This window comes from Amphiura filiformis, chromosome 3 (assembly GCF_039555335.1).
Source record: "Amphiura filiformis chromosome 3, Afil_fr2py, whole genome shotgun sequence".
NCBI lineage: Eukaryota > Metazoa > Echinodermata > Ophiuroidea > Amphilepidida > Amphiuridae > Amphiura > Amphiura filiformis.
In genome coordinates this window covers 2,054,612-2,076,478 of record NC_092630.1, presented here as the reverse complement: position 1 = coordinate 2,076,478, position 21,867 = coordinate 2,054,612, and the positions used below count along the sequence as shown (strand labels likewise).

Here is a 21,867-nt window from a genome sequence, read left to right as displayed (position 1 = left end):
AATCAATGTACATGCCCTTTTTTCCATCACAATGCAATGCACTCCCTCATTGGTATCATGCATTGATTTTTGTCATTTGCACCACAACAAAATCATATTCATTACCTCTAATCAATTGCACATAGCCTGCACTATAAAGCCACAGAAATATAATAAATGTTCTTTCAAGAAACTGAATGGTTTCATCAGCTGAACTTCCTTAAAATCTACTTGGGTCATATGAAAAATCAGTAAATTCTTAGGTCCAGAAAAGTGAGTCACATATGAAGTTGTGAAAAACTTATTTTTGCTTTGTATGCTGTTGTACAGGGTGTCTATCAAAGAACACTATTCTTTGTTCTTTTATTTCCTGCATCAAATTAAACTAAATTAATATTGCATTGCAATTGCATTATTAAATAGCTTTAGATATTTTACCTGTTAAGGCTTTCAATATAATGAACCTATCCAATTCTGTATTATTTGGTAAATAAGAAAAATTGTCTGACAGTCCAGTTCTTTGAGAGACACCCTGAATGTGTCAGATGAGAGTTAAGTTACCTATATGGCATGAAGGCAGACAGAGACTTACACTAGGATCCACAACATGCTCATCTATCAGGGGAACAGTTCTTAAACCCCAATACATTTGTACATTCATTCAATTACCTTTGAAGATTTGGGTACAAAAACTCATACTCTGCAACTTAAGGTCAAAATTTGCACTATGATTATGTAATTGAGATTATTGGACTATGCCATTGGGATGAGGCTCTTGTGGTCCATAGTGATAGAGGGAGTGACTTGATGTGATTTCCCTTTGCTGTGGGGTATTTTACAGGCGGCGGATGACATGATCGAGCCGGCAACTCGTGAAACCGCCGGGCCGTATGGCATTTTCCATTTACTCGATTAGTTTTGTGGGGTTCATTATCGAACCCCAACGGTTTTAGCTTGTATTTATATTATTTATCAACATAGGCCTATTTGTTTGTGATATTTCAAGCGTTTTAAAATTTCAAAATAATCCCATTCAATTACACGGTTGACGATGAAAATTTACTGAATTTAGGGACTGCACGTCATACACCACCTGGTATTTTACAGTCTACTTCCCCCAACACAATGGTAGCCCTAGCTTCCATAATATGTGGTTTATTTATGCAATTACTGCTGATTTTACTGTCACATCATTAGATCTATCTTCGCATCCCTCGTTAGAGCCCAGAGGAACCTGAAGTGGCATTATAAAGTTTGACGGTTGTTATTTTTTCAAAATAGCCTAACTATACTTTGATCAGCTCGTAATCAGCGGGCCTTATAATGTCGCGGATTAATATCAAAATATTTTATTTTGAGAATTTTCTTGTGACATCTCGCCAGAAGCATCACAAATTATTAAACCAAATCCTCTACTTTATCTACTTACTTTAACACACAAAATAAAGACCAGGCAGGTCAACTAATAGCCAGGGTTCGAATTCATTAAAAAAGTTTTTGGCTAATTCATCATATTATCAGGATACTTCCATATACTAAAGCACTATAAAAAGTGCTAAAAATGCAAAATTGGGTAGCAGTTACTTCAAAGTGTGGAGCAAACTGCTATGCGATACAGCCGAATTCGAACCCTGCTAATAGCACTCTTAACGTGTAAACATTTCCCACCTATTACAAGCTGGGAGGGAAAAATAATATTTTTGGCCCAAAATAGTGGCTTTTCTGTGATCTTTTTGTCCTGGCTATAAAGGCAAACTGGGGGGGGGGGGGTAAAGACAAATTGCCCTTTAGTAAGCAAGGGTGTCTTCTGATCTTTTGTCCTGGCCGGAAGGGCAAACTGGGGGGGGGGGGAAGGAAAAATGCCTTATAGTAAGCAAGGGTGTCCGCCAATGTCATAATAGCATAATTGTGCCGAATTAAGTTTCAGCCCCTATACTGGCCATTGTTATATTCTATTCTCATTTTCTTCATCATTCTTGTTTACTTCCCTTCTTCCTTCCTCTTGCATCACGTTGTGACACTGACCATCGGTATCTGTTGGTAATTACCCGGGGTAATTACACTTATATTTCAACACGGCTTAGGATTCAATAGTTTTGTGACATATAGCTTGGTCATAATTATATAATTTTTTCATCCTATCCTGATATTGACCATTGGGCAATGACACTGATAGTGTTTAGGATACAATAAATTTTTGACATACAGCTTGGTCTTATATATAATTATTCCTTCATATATAATTATTCTTTCATCCTATCCAGATATTGACCATCACCATATTTGGGCAATGACAGTGATATTTCAATAGTGTTTAGAGATCACACCACTAAATCGGATCCAACCCTATCTGACTGAAGAAATAAGATTAAAAACAGGGAAAATATGACACAACATCCAATGGGGGAGTAACACAAAACATATAAATAAAGTTTAAAAATTTTATCCATTGCTAGTGTGACACTGTTGTATCCTTTTGGATCCATCCTTTGGTTCCCCGCTGGTCAGTTGGAACAGATTTTCCCTGTTTTTATATGAAGAAATAAGAACCAGTGTTTAATTCACTGACCATACCAGGTACATTAAAATGGACAAAAAGTTTGAAATGAAGGCTGAGATGCCAATTTTTTGGTGATAGTTGTGCTCTGTGGACGTTTTTCTAATCATCTGAGCATAAAAAGATGAAAAATACTACAATTCTGACATTTTATGAAGGTTTTTGGGTTCCATGGGCCAACTGATGTCACAACATAGAGGCGCTGAGCTGTAGAGTTTGGTATGGTTTACCTCATGTTCGATGCACCACTGCGAAATATTGAGCTGCTCAACTACCAAAAAAATGCTGGTTCTAGGGTAGAATATATCATTAACTTTTGGAAAAATGATGTTTTGAATGAACGATGACGTTATAACCATGAGAAAATGATGATTTCTTGGGTACCTTTTAACACATTAAAGAATAGGAACTTGATTTAGTGGTGTGATCCCTTTAGGATACATAAAACTTGGTCTTATATTTCTGTCAGTCGGCATGACCTTCTTCCCATTGTTGCTTTTGCCGAGATTTGGCTATTCCATCTTGCCCCCTCAGACACAGGGGACACTTAGCGTTGCACTCAATGGGGGAAATCACAAAACATGCCCTAAAATAAGTACATCTTGATGAAACAATTCCAAAGACAAGGCAAATTGGTATTTTCTGTGCTGAGAAAATTGACTTGAACTGCGAGGCCCTGTACAAACCAAAAGGGATTTCGTGAGGTTGTCTACCTTGACAGACGTGAGAAGTGGGTAAGTGCGATAAATGGAACAACCCGACCAAGAGAATAATTATTCATTCATCTTATCCAGATATTGACCATCACCATATTTGGGCAATGACAGTGATATTTCTATAGTGTTTAGGATACAACAGATTAATTAGTGACATATACACTGACTTGGTCAGAGTGTATTCTTCTACCTTATCCTGATATTGACCATCATTATATTTTGGCAATAACACTAATATTCCAATATGACTTAGGATAGATTTGTGATATAAAGCTTGGTCATAATTATATAATTTATTCTTTCAACTCATCCTGATATTGACCATCACTATATTTTGGCAATAACGTTGATATTTCACAGCTTAGGATACAATAGATTAGTGACATATATCTTGGCATGATTTGTTTATTTGTTTACTTCATATCCATTTCAAACCAATCTGGTTAATCCCATGTGTTCCATTACACCTCACCTACTCCAATACATATCCTTTACATTTAATATCCTTCCCTTCATTGCTGATGAAATTCTTTAAACAAATCAACCCCCTTGCATTTCCTCACATCACATCCAAGTTCACATTGGGCACCCCATTCCTTTTTTAAAGGATTTTTTTATTAGAAATGACAATGGGCAATTCTATATGAAATCCATACACCCCCTATGGAAGACATGACCTTAAATCACCTACAGGGGGTTCAGATTTCAAATGGAATCACCCATTCAGGTAATGCCATTTGAAATTCATACTCCCTTTGTGGAATATTACAGTTATATCTTCCATAGGAGGTGTATGGACTTCAACTAGAATAGCAATGATATTCTTGAAGCTAACCAAGTTTGTATTACAATACTCTCACAAAACAATTATAGCATCATTATTTGTTTGCTCACTTATTCCTTCATTCCTTCATTCATTCACTTCTTCATCTTTTCTTGACATCACCTTCTTTCGGCAATGACACTGATACTTCTCAACCCCAGTATAAAGCTGGTTTCATACTTTCTGCCGCTTGCCGCTGAGCGGCATGACGCTTCATCATGCCGCTTGTACTTTTCTGCAAGCGGAGCGGCACACCGCTGAGCGGCAGCGGCATGACTCTGAAAGCCACTCTTGCCGCTCAGCACCGCTCCAAAAGGCGATTTTGTTCTCATCGTCAGAGCGGCACCGCTCGAGTTGACTTGAATTCAACTCCCAGCGGTGCTGCCGCCGCTGCAAAGCGGTGGAGTAATCGATATATCGGCTTGCCGCTGGTCACCGCTAGCGTTTTTGGCGAGATTGCGCAGTGAAGTAAAATCATCTTCACAGCGGCAAAGCGGCAAGCGGCAGAAAAGTATGAAACCAGCATAACTGTGTTTACATTTGTGACATACAGTTTGGTCATCATAATGAGTGACATTGAAAAGCTATCAAACTGAATTCTCAGAAAAACATATATGTGACCATCCACCACAACTGAGCCCGGATGTCGCCAGTGCCACTATTGAGATATGCTCCATTGAACTTAACAATAAACAATAGGAAACAAAGGATTTATTGACTGTTTTATTGATTTTTCACTACTTAAATGTCAAGTACTATAGACATGATATACATCATTTTAAAGCTAATTTTAAGCAGAATATTTTGGTTGAATATCTCAAAAATGATGATTGGCGACTTCAGGGCTCAGTTGTGCTGGATGGTCACATATGCAACAGAGAAAGGTCTAATGAAATTCAGTAAGAGCAGAATAGGGCTGGACCCTCTCCTTTGATAAAAATAATTCAACAAAGGCAAAAAAAAAAAAAATATTTTGCAGCAGAGATAAAGAAAAAAGAACACAAGTAAAGAGGAATGTTATGGGACTAGTTGAAACTAACTATAGAGTCTACATTTTTCACAGGGAGAATCAAATAAGGCAAATATACATAACATTTTACTACAAAAATAACACTGAACCAGTATAATATTTAACAATATAATGAACATGGACACATACATACAGCAAGAGGAAATTTTGGAATCTTTCTTAATAATATTTAACTGTCGTGTCAGTATTTTTCACAGGGAGAAATAGATCTGTCCACGTTGTTAGCCACAAATGTTTAAAACATTTACACTTATATATTGAGACAAATAAAGCTGACATACAAGAGTAATGGTATGGGTTCAAAAATGGAGATCTCAAGGCTTGATTCAAGTAAGGGGTACCACATCCACATGATTCTCAATATACTATTGGCCTTAACTCAAGAACTGCTAGACCAATGGAAATAGAAATACGCCTATATTTTGGCTGTCTATTGACTCATAGGATCGATTTATTAATAGTAAGAAGTAGACTGCAGTTAACTGGCTAAAACTGGAAATATGCGGCTCCTGCCATCCCACTCGCCTAAGCAGAGATGTAGTCTTTGCACCTGATCTGACCAGTGGCTGCACCAGAATTGGGGGGGGGGGGGGCATGGTGGGGGGAAAAGTGAATTTCTGTAAACGGTGGAAATTTTTATAATTTGGGTTTTTTACTTGGGTGCTGCCACTAGATCTGACCATTGTTCCTTCAATCACTCTTTTGTCAATTTTGACATTGAGCATACATGACTCTTTGACATTGACATTCCTCAACGCACCTTAACAATAGTGTCTGATATATTGTGTCTTGTGGTTTGGTCATCGATTTGATCCTTAATTTCCCTTTTGTCATATACCTTGACAGTGGTCTTGACCTTGAGCCTGTCCCTATAGCAATGACACTAGCATTATACATTTCCTGAACTGATCTTCAACTGTATTTAGAAAAAAGCAGTCACAGATTGACTACAAATTATCATTTGAAATGTTTCATTCCTTCTGTCTCTTTAGCAAAGAAATTAAGGATCGACTGTATTCTCGACCGTGAAGAAGATTGGTTCAGGAGCGGGGTCAGGAAAGCAATCCAAATATTGAGAACTGGCAGCAACCTCAACACAGACTGGGGCACCATGATTTTCCAGCAGTTTACACCAAGATTTTGACAATTGACCAAAACTGGTAGCGACCTCAACACAGACCGGGGGCGCAATGATCTTCCAGTTGTTTTACAACAACATTTTTAATACCACTTAACCAAAACCAATCAATAGGCCTATCTGGTAGTCAAATGGCAATTAAAGTGGAATAATCTCTTCAGGGCTAAAGAAAACCTGTAGATGCAGGTTGCAAGCTACCACAGCTCTGCAAATAGTAGCCGTGTTCAGACGTAGGGTATTTAACTCGAGTAAAGGGGTTAGTCAGAGGTAAATCCTTAACCAGACCGGAGCAGTCGAGGTAGATGCATGTGTGGATTGCACTAGAGGTAACAGTCGAGGTAAACATGACCTTACTACAAATTAACCATCGTCGTTCAATCAGTTCTTGCTCTAAAACTACTAGATGAAGCAAGGCATAGGCCTAAAATGCGTTTTTTTTCTTCGCTGATATGAGTGTAGAACAGTAAACCCAGCAAACACAAAAATGTTCTTAAAACGTTTATACAAAACTTTTTAATAGCAAAAAGATCATGAATACGTTTTTAAAACGTTATATTTGAGCAAACAATTTTGACAAAATATTTTGTCAACTGTTAAATAAAATTCTTTTAGAATGTTTTGCCTCGCTTTTTCAAAAGAGCTTCAATTTTACATCTATTTTCCGTTGCGATTTTTACTCAAATGAAATTGGGTTACAATCGGACTGCATATTTACTTTTAGAACCTGCACGCAACTTCCGGAAATTATCCCTGGGTACAAAATGGTCGTGGTAAATTCACGTCAGCGAGTCGTGTTAAAGGTCGGGGTAAGCTACGTATGGACAATCAGTCGAGTTAACGAAAATATTTGTGGTATCTTATAACGGGTTGTAAAAAATTTAACTCGAGTAATAATTCAGGTCTGAACGTGCCTAGTAAGTCTTGTGACTGTTGTTTTAAATCTACTGCTATACTATAAATGAAGTATTCCCTCAGCCAACCTTCAACTGTGTTTACAAAATATAACAGATTATGGAAGGTATGGAAAGAACCATTGACTGCAAAATTATCATTTTGAAATATTTCATTTGTCTCTTTAACCCCTGGGCACTACCTGCCAATCTAACATTGCCTCTGATGATTGGTCAATTAGGCCTACATGATATCTTCACTTTAATCACCATCAGAATGGAGCTTTGCAAATAATTCACCCAAATTTTTTTTATGTGGTGAAATTATTCTAACAATGTTGCCCATTGGTCCAATTGATAATGAAAACTTAAAGCTTTGAGGCCAATCGGCAGGTAGTCCTCATTGGGTTTACAATGACATTATATGTTTCTCAAACCACTTTCAACTGTGTCTAGACAACACTGACCGCAGGATTTGCAAAAGCATAGCGTAATAATACAAAGATTAGAAAATCACACGGTATGTGCCTGCTTAGCATGCTTGATTTCAGCTGAGGCAGGTATACTTTTCAAACCTTGTAACATTGCTCATCTGTGAGTGCATAGAGCGTTCAACCAGTAAGTTGTTCCTGGATGTCCATGCTACTTAGTTTGTTAAGGTGGTACTACACCCTGGCCAAATTTTTGCCTACTTTTGCATTTTTCTCAAAAATTATAGCATGTTAGTGACAAGTAAGGTATGTATATTATAGGGGCAATGACTACAACTACTGTACTGACAATTCAGCAACTCAAAGCAAGTAGTTATTGATTTATTGATCAAATATTGGTTTTCCCTCATTTTTGATTGTAACTCCACAACTGTTGTCTGTGCTGAAATAAAATTTCCAGTTGTAGTTGTAGTCCTTGCCCCTATAATATACATATCTTACTCATCACCAATACGCTATAATTTTTGAGAAAAATGCAAAAATAAGCACACAATTTGCCAGGGGTGTAGTACCACCTTAATGCATCAAATGATACACCTGACTTATCTGCAATTCCTCCTACTTTCCACGGTATGGGCAACAGAGTGGAAAAAGATGTTGAACTGAAAATCATTGTTTTGAACTATTTCATTGTAAATAAATAGTCAAGTTTGGGATTTATTGCACATGATGCCAAATCACAGGTCTCTGCACACTTGACAGATTTTCACTGGCCACTGTGGCCCATGATACACCTTCCAAACCATTCAACAATATTCAAGAATGCATCTCAATGTAGATGTCTCCTAGTCTATCCACATATAAGCAATGGAACCTAGATCAGCTGCCGAGTAACATACAGGTATAAACCAAGACAAATAGGCAGCTACAATCCCGGTCATAATATGTTGGAACACTATAACATGAGTACTTCAAATGTGCCCCCATTCCCCCTGATCAATTTTGGTATTTTTTTTTTTGGTCATGCACCCCAAGAGATATCCAACATTGATTGGTGGAGCAGGGAGAGGGCTGTAGTAGTAGGGAAGGTTGTAGTAGGGAGGGGTTTAGACTTCACACCAAAGAATTTTAGTATGTCAAGTATAACAGAAATATGGCTTCAAACAGTCCTACTTTGACACAAGTGTACCAACTATTTATGACCGTGTAGTTCCTTGTAAATGGGAATTTCAAGTCAGCCAATTTATTTTCACAAGAACATTTTCCCGTTACACCATGGCTAGAACTCAGGGCATCTTCTCCAATGCCCTATCCACTGCAATAAACGTGACTGCCTTAATTGTACTTTTGACATTGACCATCAGCTTCCATACCTAATGACCAAGTCATTGACAAACATTTCCTGAGACCTACCTTCACCTTCAGGAAATAACACTCATAGATTTGTGACATATTTGAGACCATCCACCACAAATGGGTTCTACGGTTGTAAGTTTCGATTTCTTTTCCGATTTCTTTACAAAAAATGTTTCTAAATATAGAATTAGCTGTGACAAATGCATGCAAGACATCCCTTTAATTTATTGCTCTTGCAATGTTGGGTTCTGCCTGGCTTTCATCGGCCTCCAATGTTATAAATAAATCATTGCGTAGACAGTAACAGATTGATGTGACATTGACATTTATGTTTCTTCAAACCAACCTTCAATTTACTGTGGTAATGGTACTCCCCAGCCTTCAAACAGTATTTAGACTCAACTCCACAAATGAAGTAAGGTGCAATCAATGGCATCACCAGTCTTTTGCAGGGAGAAGGGTGAAAGGCAAGGCAACTTTGAAGGCAGCAAAATTTGACAAAAATGGACTAAAAACAACAAAAAAGACATTAAAATCTTAAATATCAGAGTGGCTAGCATCCGGGGGTGGGGGAAAGACTTTTCACGCTGGGCAGCTGCCCCACTTGGTTGTAATGTCTTTTCAAAAGGGGAATATGAAGGGCAACAGAATGGTCATCTTTGAGAACGATGCAACCTACTGCAATTGAATACCTGAGTGGAAGAAGGGCCCAAATCCATCAAAACTGTTTTTGAGATATTAAGAAAAAACTTAATATTTGGAAAAGTTTTATAGACAGAATGTTTTCATCTTCAGGGGACCTTTAATACATGAACATACAATATTATATACATACATTCGAAATTATATATGATGTTTCCATGGCAACGGTACAGGTCTTAATACGAGCTGGAGTTCTTCCACTAATATACTGCAAGTGCCAGTTCCGTAAGCAGATGTGTTATAAATAGCTACAGAAATTTGGTAATTATCCATTAATTGCACAAGTAGAAGCATGTACTATGTTAGCAAGAAAGTTTATTGCAGTGAAAAGCAGATTTCATGGATGAACAAAATTCCTCTTTAACCCAATATTTGTGGAAGAAGGGCACAACTCTGTGGAGTTGGGCCTTTCTTCCATGAAAACCATGATTAAGAGATAAACTCAATTTTCCCAGGAAAATTTGTGGTCATTTTTTCAGGGCCCCCACCCCCCTTAGGAGGGTCAAAACTTTTCAGGGCCCCCCTTTTGCATCAGGCCCCCCTAACAAGTGTTTGTGAACGGTCCCTAACAAATTCCATTTGAAAAACATACTCCCTCTGTGGAAGACTTTGTTCAAATCTACCACAGGGGTATGGCAGATTACCAAAGAGACAGCCCAATGATGTAGCGTGACATTTCCTCCACCCACCTTCAATCATGTTTAGGATATAGCACTCACAGATTGATGACACGCTCTGGATGCTTCTGAGTACGGCCTTGTAGATTCTCACTGGTGCCATTTCAATGATTTTTATTTCCTGTACTACCCCAAGAAATATCTGACATATACAGAAAAAAATGACTGAGTCAGAAATAGTCCATGTGCAAAATTAAATACATTTTCAGTGTTATCTTGTTCATGACATGTGTTCCATTTTCAGGTAAATTTCCTAATCAGTGTTCTGGGTACGCAATCATCACGGACGTGTCCTTTCCACGTGCTGGATGATCACCATCAATCAATAGTCTTGTTGTCAAGATTATTGATCAGCCAATCAAGTGTGATTATTTATCTGTGTTCATGCTCGTATTCAATTGATGCACTGCACACAACTCTGAAGAATGTGCAAATTACTGCAACTCAGTTGAATGATACCCTAAGTTTACTTAGATGATCTTAGATAAGCCAGTCTCTCCAGACTTTGACTTTGACTTGTCCTTTTTTGTCCAGGTCTAGGGTCTGTCAAAGTGGCAGCCACTCATGAGGGTTCTCCACTGGTATATATCTGCTGGGCAGCGCTGATTGTCTCCAGATCCTTGGTCAAGTAGCTTTCCTTTAGACAATCAGTCCAACACTTGGGTTGTCTTCATTGGGGTCTGTTGCCATGGGTGACGCCAGTGACACAAAGTTTAGGGAATCTGGCAACTTGCATGCATGTAATGCGGACAAAGTTAGCGATAGATGCTTTCAATCCAAGTGTTTCCCTGATGGTCATTTCTAATCCTGGTTTTTGTGGCTGACACCAAGGATCCTCCTCAAACAGGTAATTTCAAATCTCTCATTTCAATTCTCTAATCTTGCAGAAGGCCCCTTTTATGTTTGACAACCAATATCATGCGAGAACCATGCCACCTTGGTGGTTCTTGGATTCTGGACATTAATTTTACAGAGGCCATAGTAAAAGCATAGAAGTAGTAAAAGACTAATCTAGTAGGGCTAATCTTGCAGAGCTTGCGAAGTAGCTGCATAAAAGTCTTGACATAATATATATATATAATAAGTACCAATTAACACAATTAAAGCTAACATCCACATATCTGTTGACCGTAGTTGATGTTACTATTTTTTTGATGTGAGCAGTCAAAATGTCTATTTCTTACAAATCAATCAATCAATCAATCAATCAATCAATCAATCAATCAATCAATCAATCAATCAATCAAATGTATTCATTGAACAATGCATGAATAAATACTTTCAATAGTTACACAGGAAAGACTTGGTAAGGGATGAAACCAGATCCATCTGGTTTACATTGTTTAGAACAATAGAAACCGGATGGAACTGGCAGTCAACTGCCGTTAGAGTTCTGATTTCATTCCTAATATATGAGCGATTAGTCTTCAAATTATACAGAAGCCAAAATAATATCTCAAGTAATACATACTCCCCAGTGGCTCCGAGTTATCCATTCATTTCCTTCAAATGTCTATGCAATATAAAGATTTAAGGTTAACATGGTGTTCAATACCAAAGACCTCAAACTTATTCTCTGTCGTACATTCATTTCTGACAGCTTAAAATTACATATATATATATTGAAGGGTTCATCTAAATTGGTTTGAAGAACAGTTAATTATGTATATCACCATGAATTGGACATGACTCAGATGTCACTGTGACTGTTGTTATACATATCAATCATAGATTCATATTTATAGCTCAAGTTTAATGATGTATGGCAGCTTGTATGTCTAGAAAGGTTCCCAATGTCAGAGACGAGTAAGTACACATCTCCATACAAGGCCTACAAAATATATATCCCGTATTGTCGCGAGTATAGTCCCCCCCCGCTTTTGGCTGAACATTTTTCAAAATTGGGGGTGGGACTATACTCAATTTCAAAAAAAAAAAAAAAAATGCTAGGATCATTCATGGTTGACCTAAAAATTTTTTTTTTAAATAACAAAAATTCAAGATGTTTTGTATTTTTAATATGAAAATTGATAATTTGTATTCATGTCATAGTCTATTAATGATTTCAAAATGCATTGAATTTGAATGCATTTTGAAATCATTAATAGAGTATGACATGAATACCAAGTATCAATTTTCATATTTAAAAATACAAAACATCTTGAATTTTTTTTTTTTTTTAATTTTGGGGTTTTGGGGGTGGGACTTTACTCGAAGGTGGGACTATACTCGCGTCAGTACGGTAATATAATACTGTGTCCAAAGTCTTCAGGGTAAAGTCATGCTGGATCAATGCTCACACACCAAAGTGAACATCTCTTTTTCATTGGAGTTTGGACCAGACTCCCCTGAATCAACATGTTGGGGGTGGGGTGTGGGGGGGGGTGCCACTCCTCCAGCATAACAAGTCTGTTTACCTTCCCATCATAAGCCTGTACCCATTTATACACCTGGATGGAGAGAGACAATAGAGGTTAATAGTATACAAATATTGACTGCTATGAGGGGCATGGTTAAAATTATAGGCCCAAGGTGATCTCAAAACCATGCTATGACCCGAGGCGCAGCCGAGGGTCATAGCATGGTTTTGAGATCACCGCGGGCCTATAATGTTAACCATGACCCGAATAAAGCAGTCAATATTTGTTTTATATACCGCATTAATATAGCTTTTGTCATCTGATTGGTTAAAAGGCCTATTTTATTGTTCATAGGCTAATGGTAAAATTTACAAAGAAAGTTTTTCGTTATGAACCGATCGCGCAACAGGCATCAGCGTTGGCGCCAAGCGTGCGTAATGCTTGAACACGCCATCGCGCCAGAGAGTTTGATTGGGACGCACGTGAAAATGACTATGCCCGGGGAATAGTCTTTTTAAAAGACTATTGCCCGGGGAATAGTTCAGTTTTTACGTAATTCTTTAAAAGGAGGGCATAGCTAATTCAATGACTGCACTTTTAACCAATCAGATGACAGGAATCTATATATGAGGTATATAATATTGTCTAAGGGCACAACACGCTCACATCAGTATTGTGGTTCAAACCTGCAACCCTCTGATTATGAGACAAAGCCTGTACTGCTAGGCTACCATGCCCCCTGAACACAACAAAAGTTTCTCAAGTCAGCAAAAATCCTGCAATGCTTTGGTCTTCATCCATGCTCAGATCCCAGTTCTCTAAAGAAGAAAATACTCAGAGACTTGTTTCTAACTAGAAAAAAAATTATCAAACATATTTTCTAACCCGAGCATTTGTATTTCAAGTAGCCTGGTGCGCATGTAGAGTTCCCAGTGTTTTCCCTGATATTTCGGCGACACGTCTCTAAAATTCCACAGGAAAATCTGCACTTTATGGGCGTGAAATTTCACACTTCCATTGTTTGGAGGAGCAATGAATGCATTGCCTTTTCGGGCGACTCAAATTCCCTGAGTTGACACTTATTTTGGCTGTTATTCTTAAATTTCCTGAGTTTTAAGTGGCTGGGAACTCTTGCTCACCTTCTCATCTGGAGTTTTAGTGAAAACATAATTTACTCAGAAACAGCAAAATTATAAATGACAATTGCCTGTGAAATGGACTGAAGAAGTTGACATATGGCCATGTCAATAGATGTACTCAATGCAACATAAAATATACTATTTATTACCCTGATGTTCGAAGCAGCTATTTTGCTTGCGCATCTATGCAACATCTTTAAGCATGTGCATTGACTACACCAGCGCTTTGAGCGAACGCTAGTGGTATGAGGTTGCGCCCAATGAAATACACACTGACATCACTGCTACATCAGGGTGGAAAATGGTATAATGATGTCAGTAAAGAAAACCATAAACCAAGGGCAAGGTGGTACCCTAGCAGAAATTCTATACAGCAAGAAGTGTATCAAAAGTGTATCAAAGTGTATTAAAACTGTATCAAGCGGCAATTTGATACAGTTTTGATATCTAAAGGGTGTATTGAAAATGTATCAACTGAAAATATAAGGTATCAAAACTGTATCAAATACCACCTAACTGTATCAAAAATGTATCAAAAGTGTATCAAATTTGAACTTAGATAATTTTGGCCATGCTTTTGGTGTATCAAAAGTGTATCAAATTGGACTTTGCAGTTTTTTAGTGTATGTAAAGTGTATCAAAATGAACTTAGTTCATTTTTTGGTGCTAGATGTATATCAAAAGTGTATCAAATTGGACTTAGTCAAATTCTGGCTGCATACAGTGTATCAAAAGTGTATTAAATTGGACTCTGCCTGTTTTTTAGTGTATGTAAAGTGTATCAAATTGAACTTAGTTAATTTTTGGTGGCTAGAGGTATATCAAAAGTGTATCAAATTGGACTTAGTCAAATTCTGGCTGCCTACAGTGTATCAAAAGTGTATTAAATTGGATTTAGTTTATTTTGGGTGGCTAGAGGTATATCAAAAGTGTATCAGATTGGGCTTCATAAACTGACCTTTTGTAGTGTATCAAAACTGTATCAGTAACTGGTCACATGTCTAGATAATGATCCATCATTTTCAAATTTGCCCATGTGGCATGCATGCAGTTAACACCAGGATTTGCATTTGGAAATGTACTGTATTTTCGAGCAAATTATGGTGTTTTATTTATCATGATGAAGATACAAACATGCTTGTAGACTGCACATTAGGTTACAATGTAGTTGTAATCAGGGACTGTGATTATAAAAAGAGGATATTTTATTGACTTTGTTCTGATAAGGTAAGCTTACTGTATATTATATATAGGGCCTCTATGTATATGTATTAAGCATGAATATAGCACATGCCTGTATAGTAAAAACCCTGCTGAATCTTTTTGTTATTGGTAGCCTTTTTGTCTCTTTTATTGAGGGTAACAACTTCAGTGACAAGCACTGCTTTCCAAGCAGGCCCTCTGATGTATGTATGTTCCATTTTGGTTGGGTGTTGCTTCTTTTTTGCAATACTTTCTCACACATTTGTCCTATTATGTTGTAATTTTGAGCGTTGATAGGGAAAGTGCATTGAGCTGCTCCGTGATGGGGGAAAGTGCTAGAGGTCAGCATTGGTAGCAGAGGGCAGTGTTGAATTTGAGCTTGAGTAGACTTCAAAATTTGACCTTTGACCCCTTCACTTTGAGCTTTGGGGTCATTAATGTTTGCAAATATGTTTAGATCATGTAAGGATAATTCTTGTTGAATTTGAGCTTGATTGGACCAATTTTGAAATTTGAAAAACTGTATCAAAAGTGTATAAAAACTGTATCAAAAGTGTATCAAAACTGTATCAAAAGTGTATAAAAACTGTATCAAAAGTGTATAAAAAAACTATCAAAAGTGTATCAAAAACTATCAAAAGTGTATCAAAAAAACTGAATCAAAAGTGTATCAAAAAACTATATCAAAAGTGTATCAAATGGCATGTATCAAAAATAGGGCGTCCCGCTGGCCAGCATTAGAATTGGAACGCTGATTTGATACAGTGACATATTTGATACACTTTTGATATAATTATGTATAAAATGTGTAGGAAATGAAAGGATAAAAATTTCAATGCTAATTTGATACAGTTTAAATTGGAACCCTGATTTGATACAGTAACATATTCGATACACTTTTGATATAAATTATGTATGAAATGTGTATGAAATGAAAGGATAAAAATTTCAACATTAATTTGATACAGTTTAAATTGGAACCCTGATTTGATACAGTTACATATTTCATACACTTTTGATATTATTATGTATGGAATGTGTATGAAATGAAAGGATAAAAATGTCAATGCTAATTTGATACAGTTTAAATTGGAACGCTGATTTGATACAGTAACATATTCGATACACTTTTGATATAAATTATGTATGAAATGTGTATGAAATGAAAGGATAAAAATTTCAACACTAATGACGTTTTTCAAAGTTGAAAATCTTTTAAAAACCAGATTGTCTCAGCATCAGGGAAACTTGGGCATTCATGTGCAGCCAAGTCTGGACAATTATCCTATCAGTTCCACTTGAGCCATATCAAGTCCTCTTGAAAGTTTATGCTATTGATTTGGGTCATGGTATTGGAATGATGTAGGTTGTTGTGTTGTTATAGCAACAATCCCAGATTCTTGGCCATTCAGATGGCACTTTAGTGGGTGCAGCCAATCAGGTCTCTGCTTTAATTCCATTTCTTTTGTTGTGTTCACACCTTTCTTAGTAAGTCACTTGCATTTGCTCCTCCGATCATGCTGGACCAAAAAATATTGTTGTGCTCTTGGTGGTGAAAAATAATACTGTTTGTCTGATGTGGTAGTATTTTATAAAGTATAGGATTGATAATGATATGTTACTTAAGCAGTGGATGTGATTATTTTATTAATATTTAAGTGTATAGAAGCGCAAATCAACATCCACAGAGCAGCAACTGGTTTCATCATGGTCACATTGGCATTGGCCACCGGCTTCATGTTAGAATCAGCCAACGGCTTCAATTTATTTACAAGCAGGCAAGTAATCAACAAATTTATCGGTAATACTTTGCATGAGATAATGAACCCTAGTTACAGTCAAGTTTTTTATAAGTTGGATGTTATTAATTAAATCCAAGTCTCCAAAATATTTAGTGTTGGCTGTAATTGACAAGTATTATATATACAATATATACCATTGTCTTTTTGGCATTATTAGATCACATATGCAAATTATTGGGAATGATTTACATGGTTTGCATGGTGCTCGAAAAGGTCAACCTGTAGTATGCAGGCTGGTTCTATTACTGGAGATACAAATTTATATTATTACTGAATATAAGCCTTTAAGTTATAAGAATAGTAATCATGGTAGTATACCTTAATCTTCAAGTGTCTATTACTAGATAAATTCTAGGAGTTGCGAATGTTGGAACATCAGGCTTACCAATCATGTGATATAATCAGGCGCAAAGGTTTCAAACAACGGGGGGAAGGCACACATAGTTTCTTTTTGCTGTTTGTTTCTTTGTGGTTATATTTCAGGAGTAATGATGCCCCCCGCTGATCTTGCACATCAATTGCAGTGAGGTTTGCTTCAAAAGACAAAAGACCTGTCTAAGCTGTTCGGTTATCCAAACAATAGAAGGACTCTCAACGCATAAATAGGCGATTAAAAGGCTGTGAAGAGTTTCCATGTGCTTCTTTTGTCCAGTTTGCCATCAACATTTAGAAAACTAGTTAAGACCCAGGACACGATCATATCAGTAAGCAAATAGTTTGTTGCGGGTCTGAGTTATCCGAACTAGTGTTTGGTTGGCTATGTGAATACTCGCAAGTTGTGCAAGCTGATTTCTTGCATTCTTCAGTCATGGCAGCTGTGCATCATCTACATATAATGCGCCACAAAAGATAAGAAGAAAAGAAGAAGACTGAGAACAATAAATTTGCAAGACCGGTAGAACATTTGATACAATGAATCAAGCAGACTTAGATTCTCATTATTTCCACAATCAAGAAGAACAAGACTTCATTCTAGATGAACAATTTTAATCGGATACCAAGGTTTTCTTTCTACAAAACCTCGCTAATTTCTTGTTCTACCTTGGCATCAATATCAGTCATTATTCTTCTGCAAATACGGTCAGTCGCAAATAACGTTAATCCAGTGACTCAACTAGACTCGCAAGTCCTAAGACTCTGAAATTTGACTTTACATTATATTTAAAGCAGCTAAATCAGGTTATGTATGTATGTCTGGGTGTAAAACATTCAGTAATTAATAGAAAATGGTAACTGTGTGGTTATGTGCAAATAAATTGTTCTTTTATAAGGCAAAAAGACAAATCTTAATGTTCATCGGCACACATTTTCTAAATAAATAGACAATGTGCATTGTATCTAAATGATATACAAGATATCTTATACTGCATAGGTGCTTCCGATGAGCTATTGGCTTCTATGAAATATCAACAAGGAATGTGCTATTTTAATTATAAGGTATTTTGTTTATGCATCAAAAATTTATTGACCTGATATGACATCCTTATTAAGTTTGAAAGTTAACCTGCCTTCTATAGGTACATGTAAAGATAGCTTTTTTTTTACAGATCCTAATATGTGGTAAGAATTGCAAATCTGCTCAAAAGACTAGGTCAATATTAATGCAAGAGACAATTTTCATTATTTACAAGTTGGAAATTGACTTCATAATGACGGTATTATTAATTAATGACGTAAAAATATGTCTTATGTCTCACTTTGATTCAACTTAAATAGAATTGTCTTGAGTATGTGAAGATGATATATGTAGGCTCTATTTGATATTACTATTAATACATCTTCCGTCATTTATGCAACAAAAAGAAGAAATTGATAAAGTCTATATTAGAGTGCCAGGTCGCTCATAGAAGACAACTATAAGCACACATATCATGTAAGATAGGTTAAAACATCAATAGACCTATAATAAAATTATATACATTAAGTATTGTTATGGATGGATTGGTCCTTACATTATATGGAACATATTTAATAACCTCTTGGTAATTCAATATTTGTTTTATGTTGTGGTTCAAGTAATTCAAACTTCATTGTATTATTTTATATTTTCTTTTACTACAAGAAGGCACAATGTGTAAGGTGAATGAAAATAAGAAAGGAGAATATAAGATTGCAATTGGTATCAACTATCAAGTTAAAGGAGAGGTAATTATTCATTGAATATTCTCTATTGTTTACATTGATCTGTTTAAAATATAGAACATTTATTTAGTTCTGAAACTTCATATGCTTAATGTAGACTTTTTCTCACAAGCAAAGGGCAATTTCTACTTAAGTGACATTGACAATGAACCCAGGCCACTTGACCAAAGAAACTTCAAGCAAATGCTTGATTAATTTGTAGTACAGATATTTTTTCAGTTCCTGAAAATATTATTAGTAGATATTAAACAATTCAATTTCTACAATTTTGCTGTACTACTGGGTATAAAAAGGGCTGGTTAAGTGAGCAACTATTTTAAACTGTGTAATTCAGTAATTCACAGCACCTTGTATTGTATTGTATTGTATTGTATTGTATTGATCAGTTCATAGCGAGTGTGAATAAGTTACAATGTAAATGTCACAGATACTTTTGTAGGTCATGTACTGTTCTTGAGTTATGTTGTAAAGAGGGCTGAAACAACAACACTTTTGTAAAATGTACATAACTCATCAAGCAAGTTACAGAGTATTTGATTTGTAGAATGAACTTTTGCAAAACAACAACACATTATTTTTCAATAACATATTGATAGCGAGTGTATAGAAGTCAAATGTCACGGTTATACTTTTGTAGGCCCTGTTGTCCTTGTGTTGTAAAGAGGATTTAAACGGCAACACTTTTGTAAAATGTTCATAACTTCTCAAGCAAGTTTTCAAAGTTTTATAGAAGGAACTTTGGCAAAACAACAAAGTGTTATTTTGCAAAACAATGTGTTATTTTTTAGATAAGATATTGATTAATCAAGATTCAAGATTTGGCTGCTTGGACCGACAATACCGCATCTACCCTTAAATTGCTTCAACAAGAATAATTGTTGATTATTGTGGGTGAGCAAGCCTATACAGTGCAATGCACTTAGATTATTTTGACATATTAGCGGTGGCAACTTTATTTTGTTCAAAATTTAAATAAGCAGAAAAGATAAATAGTTTCTGGGTTAGTATGTTGCCTTGTGATATCTGTTTCAACTAGTAGTATAAGGTACATATGGACACTATTCATGATCTTATCATTAAATGTGTCCTGAAATTGGAACTCTTAGAGTTCTGTGTTACTTGAAGGTTAGAGTTTGGTCAGATAGGCATTTTTACAAATTCGGTTTCAAAATCTTACAATGAGCACCCATTTCAGGTTTTATTCTCAAGTCAGATAAAGACCCAAAATATCTCTTGATAAACATATATTTCAAGTTACAGGGGAAAGAAGAATTATGCATCGCGCACTAGCACAATTAAGCATGAATTTACAAATGGAATTCCCTTGTTTATATATTTCAAGGTCGGTTGAAGAAATTCCAATAAGATAATTTTGTCGAATTGTGCATTTAAAAATAATGTAATGTTACTTAGATAGTACATTACACTTGATTATATATGGAATTGTTGATCTATCTTTAAAAATTTACATGTACATTGTATTTGATAAGTTGTGCTGTACACGCTTGAAACATGCGTGATTGTATTGTATTGTAATTATAGCTTAAACAACATTATGTTCTAATTTTATACATATTTTGTGTATAATAGACATTTTGATAGAGGTAAAATATTTAAAGAACAAGTAATGTTAAACCGATACATGTATATGCCTTTATGCTATGCATGGGCTCCAGTTTGATGATAAGCATCCGAAAATTATTGTCTTTTGATTCAATAATCTTTGTGTCTATATTATTAGGGTGCACCAGTGATTTTTCTGTGTTTTCTTGTTTTGCCTGGCTTTTTGAAATAATAATCGTTAATAAGTCTTTATATTCATGTTTGCCAATAGCTTACATGCATGTCTTAATTATTTTATTTTAAATAAACCATTGTTCATACTTTGGTCTATATCTATTATATTGTTTCGCACTGGTGTTCAATAGATTTTTGTTAAGAAAACCGCAGAATGAGTTAACCAATATTTGTCTGGTCTTGGGGCCTACCCCAATGCCTAGGTGATTCTTCACTACAATTATTGGTGGACACTAACAGTAAATTAAGAGTTGATAGCCTTCCGTTGTCATCAGAGGGATTGAATTGGTTCAGGGTTTTTTTGATGCATTTTGGTGCATCCCGATCTTTTGTTTTCCACCTTTGTTAATTTGCTTTTTGGGGAGGGGGAGGGAATTATGCAAGTTTCTCCATTGAGAAACTTGTATGGCATTGTTTCTTCTTTTGGAGATTTCTGTTTATTTAATAATTGCGTTATAAATATTGTTTTCCAATTCAATCCTCTGTTTGATCCAAAGAGGTATCTGTATTTGCTTAAGATGAAATTTGGTTAAATGTGATACAGAAGTCAATTCTTGCATGTCCAGCCTATATGGTTGGCTTGTTGTACACATTTTCCAATAATTCTTGTATTGTGTTATTAATAATATTTATTGGAAGATAAATAACTATTTATATTATGTCTTAACTGCTATGAAAGTGCTATGATTATTATATTATTATTATATTATGAAATATATCATTATTTATCATTATTTATCTCAATTATATTTATGTATATGAATATAAAATTGTTGAATGGTCATAAATAGCTTAATAAATGGTCCTCATGATCGGGAGGGCAATGCGGAGTCTAATCATTGCTTTGGTGTTGTGTTTTCCTGATGTCTCGAGACAATGACGTTTTCAAAGTTGAAAATCTTTTAAAACCAGATTGTCTCAGCATCAGGGAAACTTGGGCATTCATGTGCAGCCAAGTCTGGACAATTATCCTATCAGTTCCACTTGAGCCATATCAAGTCCTCTTGAAAGTTTATGCTATTGATTTGGGTCATGGTATTGGAATGATGTAGGTTGTTGTGTTGTTATAGCAACAATCCCAGATTCTTGGCCATTCAGATGGCACTTTAGTGGGGTGCAGCCAAT

The 21,867-nt window shown here is 36.0% G+C and overlaps 1 protein-coding gene across 2 annotated transcripts in view; it reads right to left on the bottom strand.

Annotated features, from left to right (window-relative positions):
- LOC140147852 (pseudouridylate synthase 7 homolog) overlaps nt 1–21,867 on the bottom strand; it is a 245,319-nt gene that overhangs the window by 55,454 nt on the left and 167,998 nt on the right. The gene's annotated exons all lie outside the window — the stretch shown is intronic.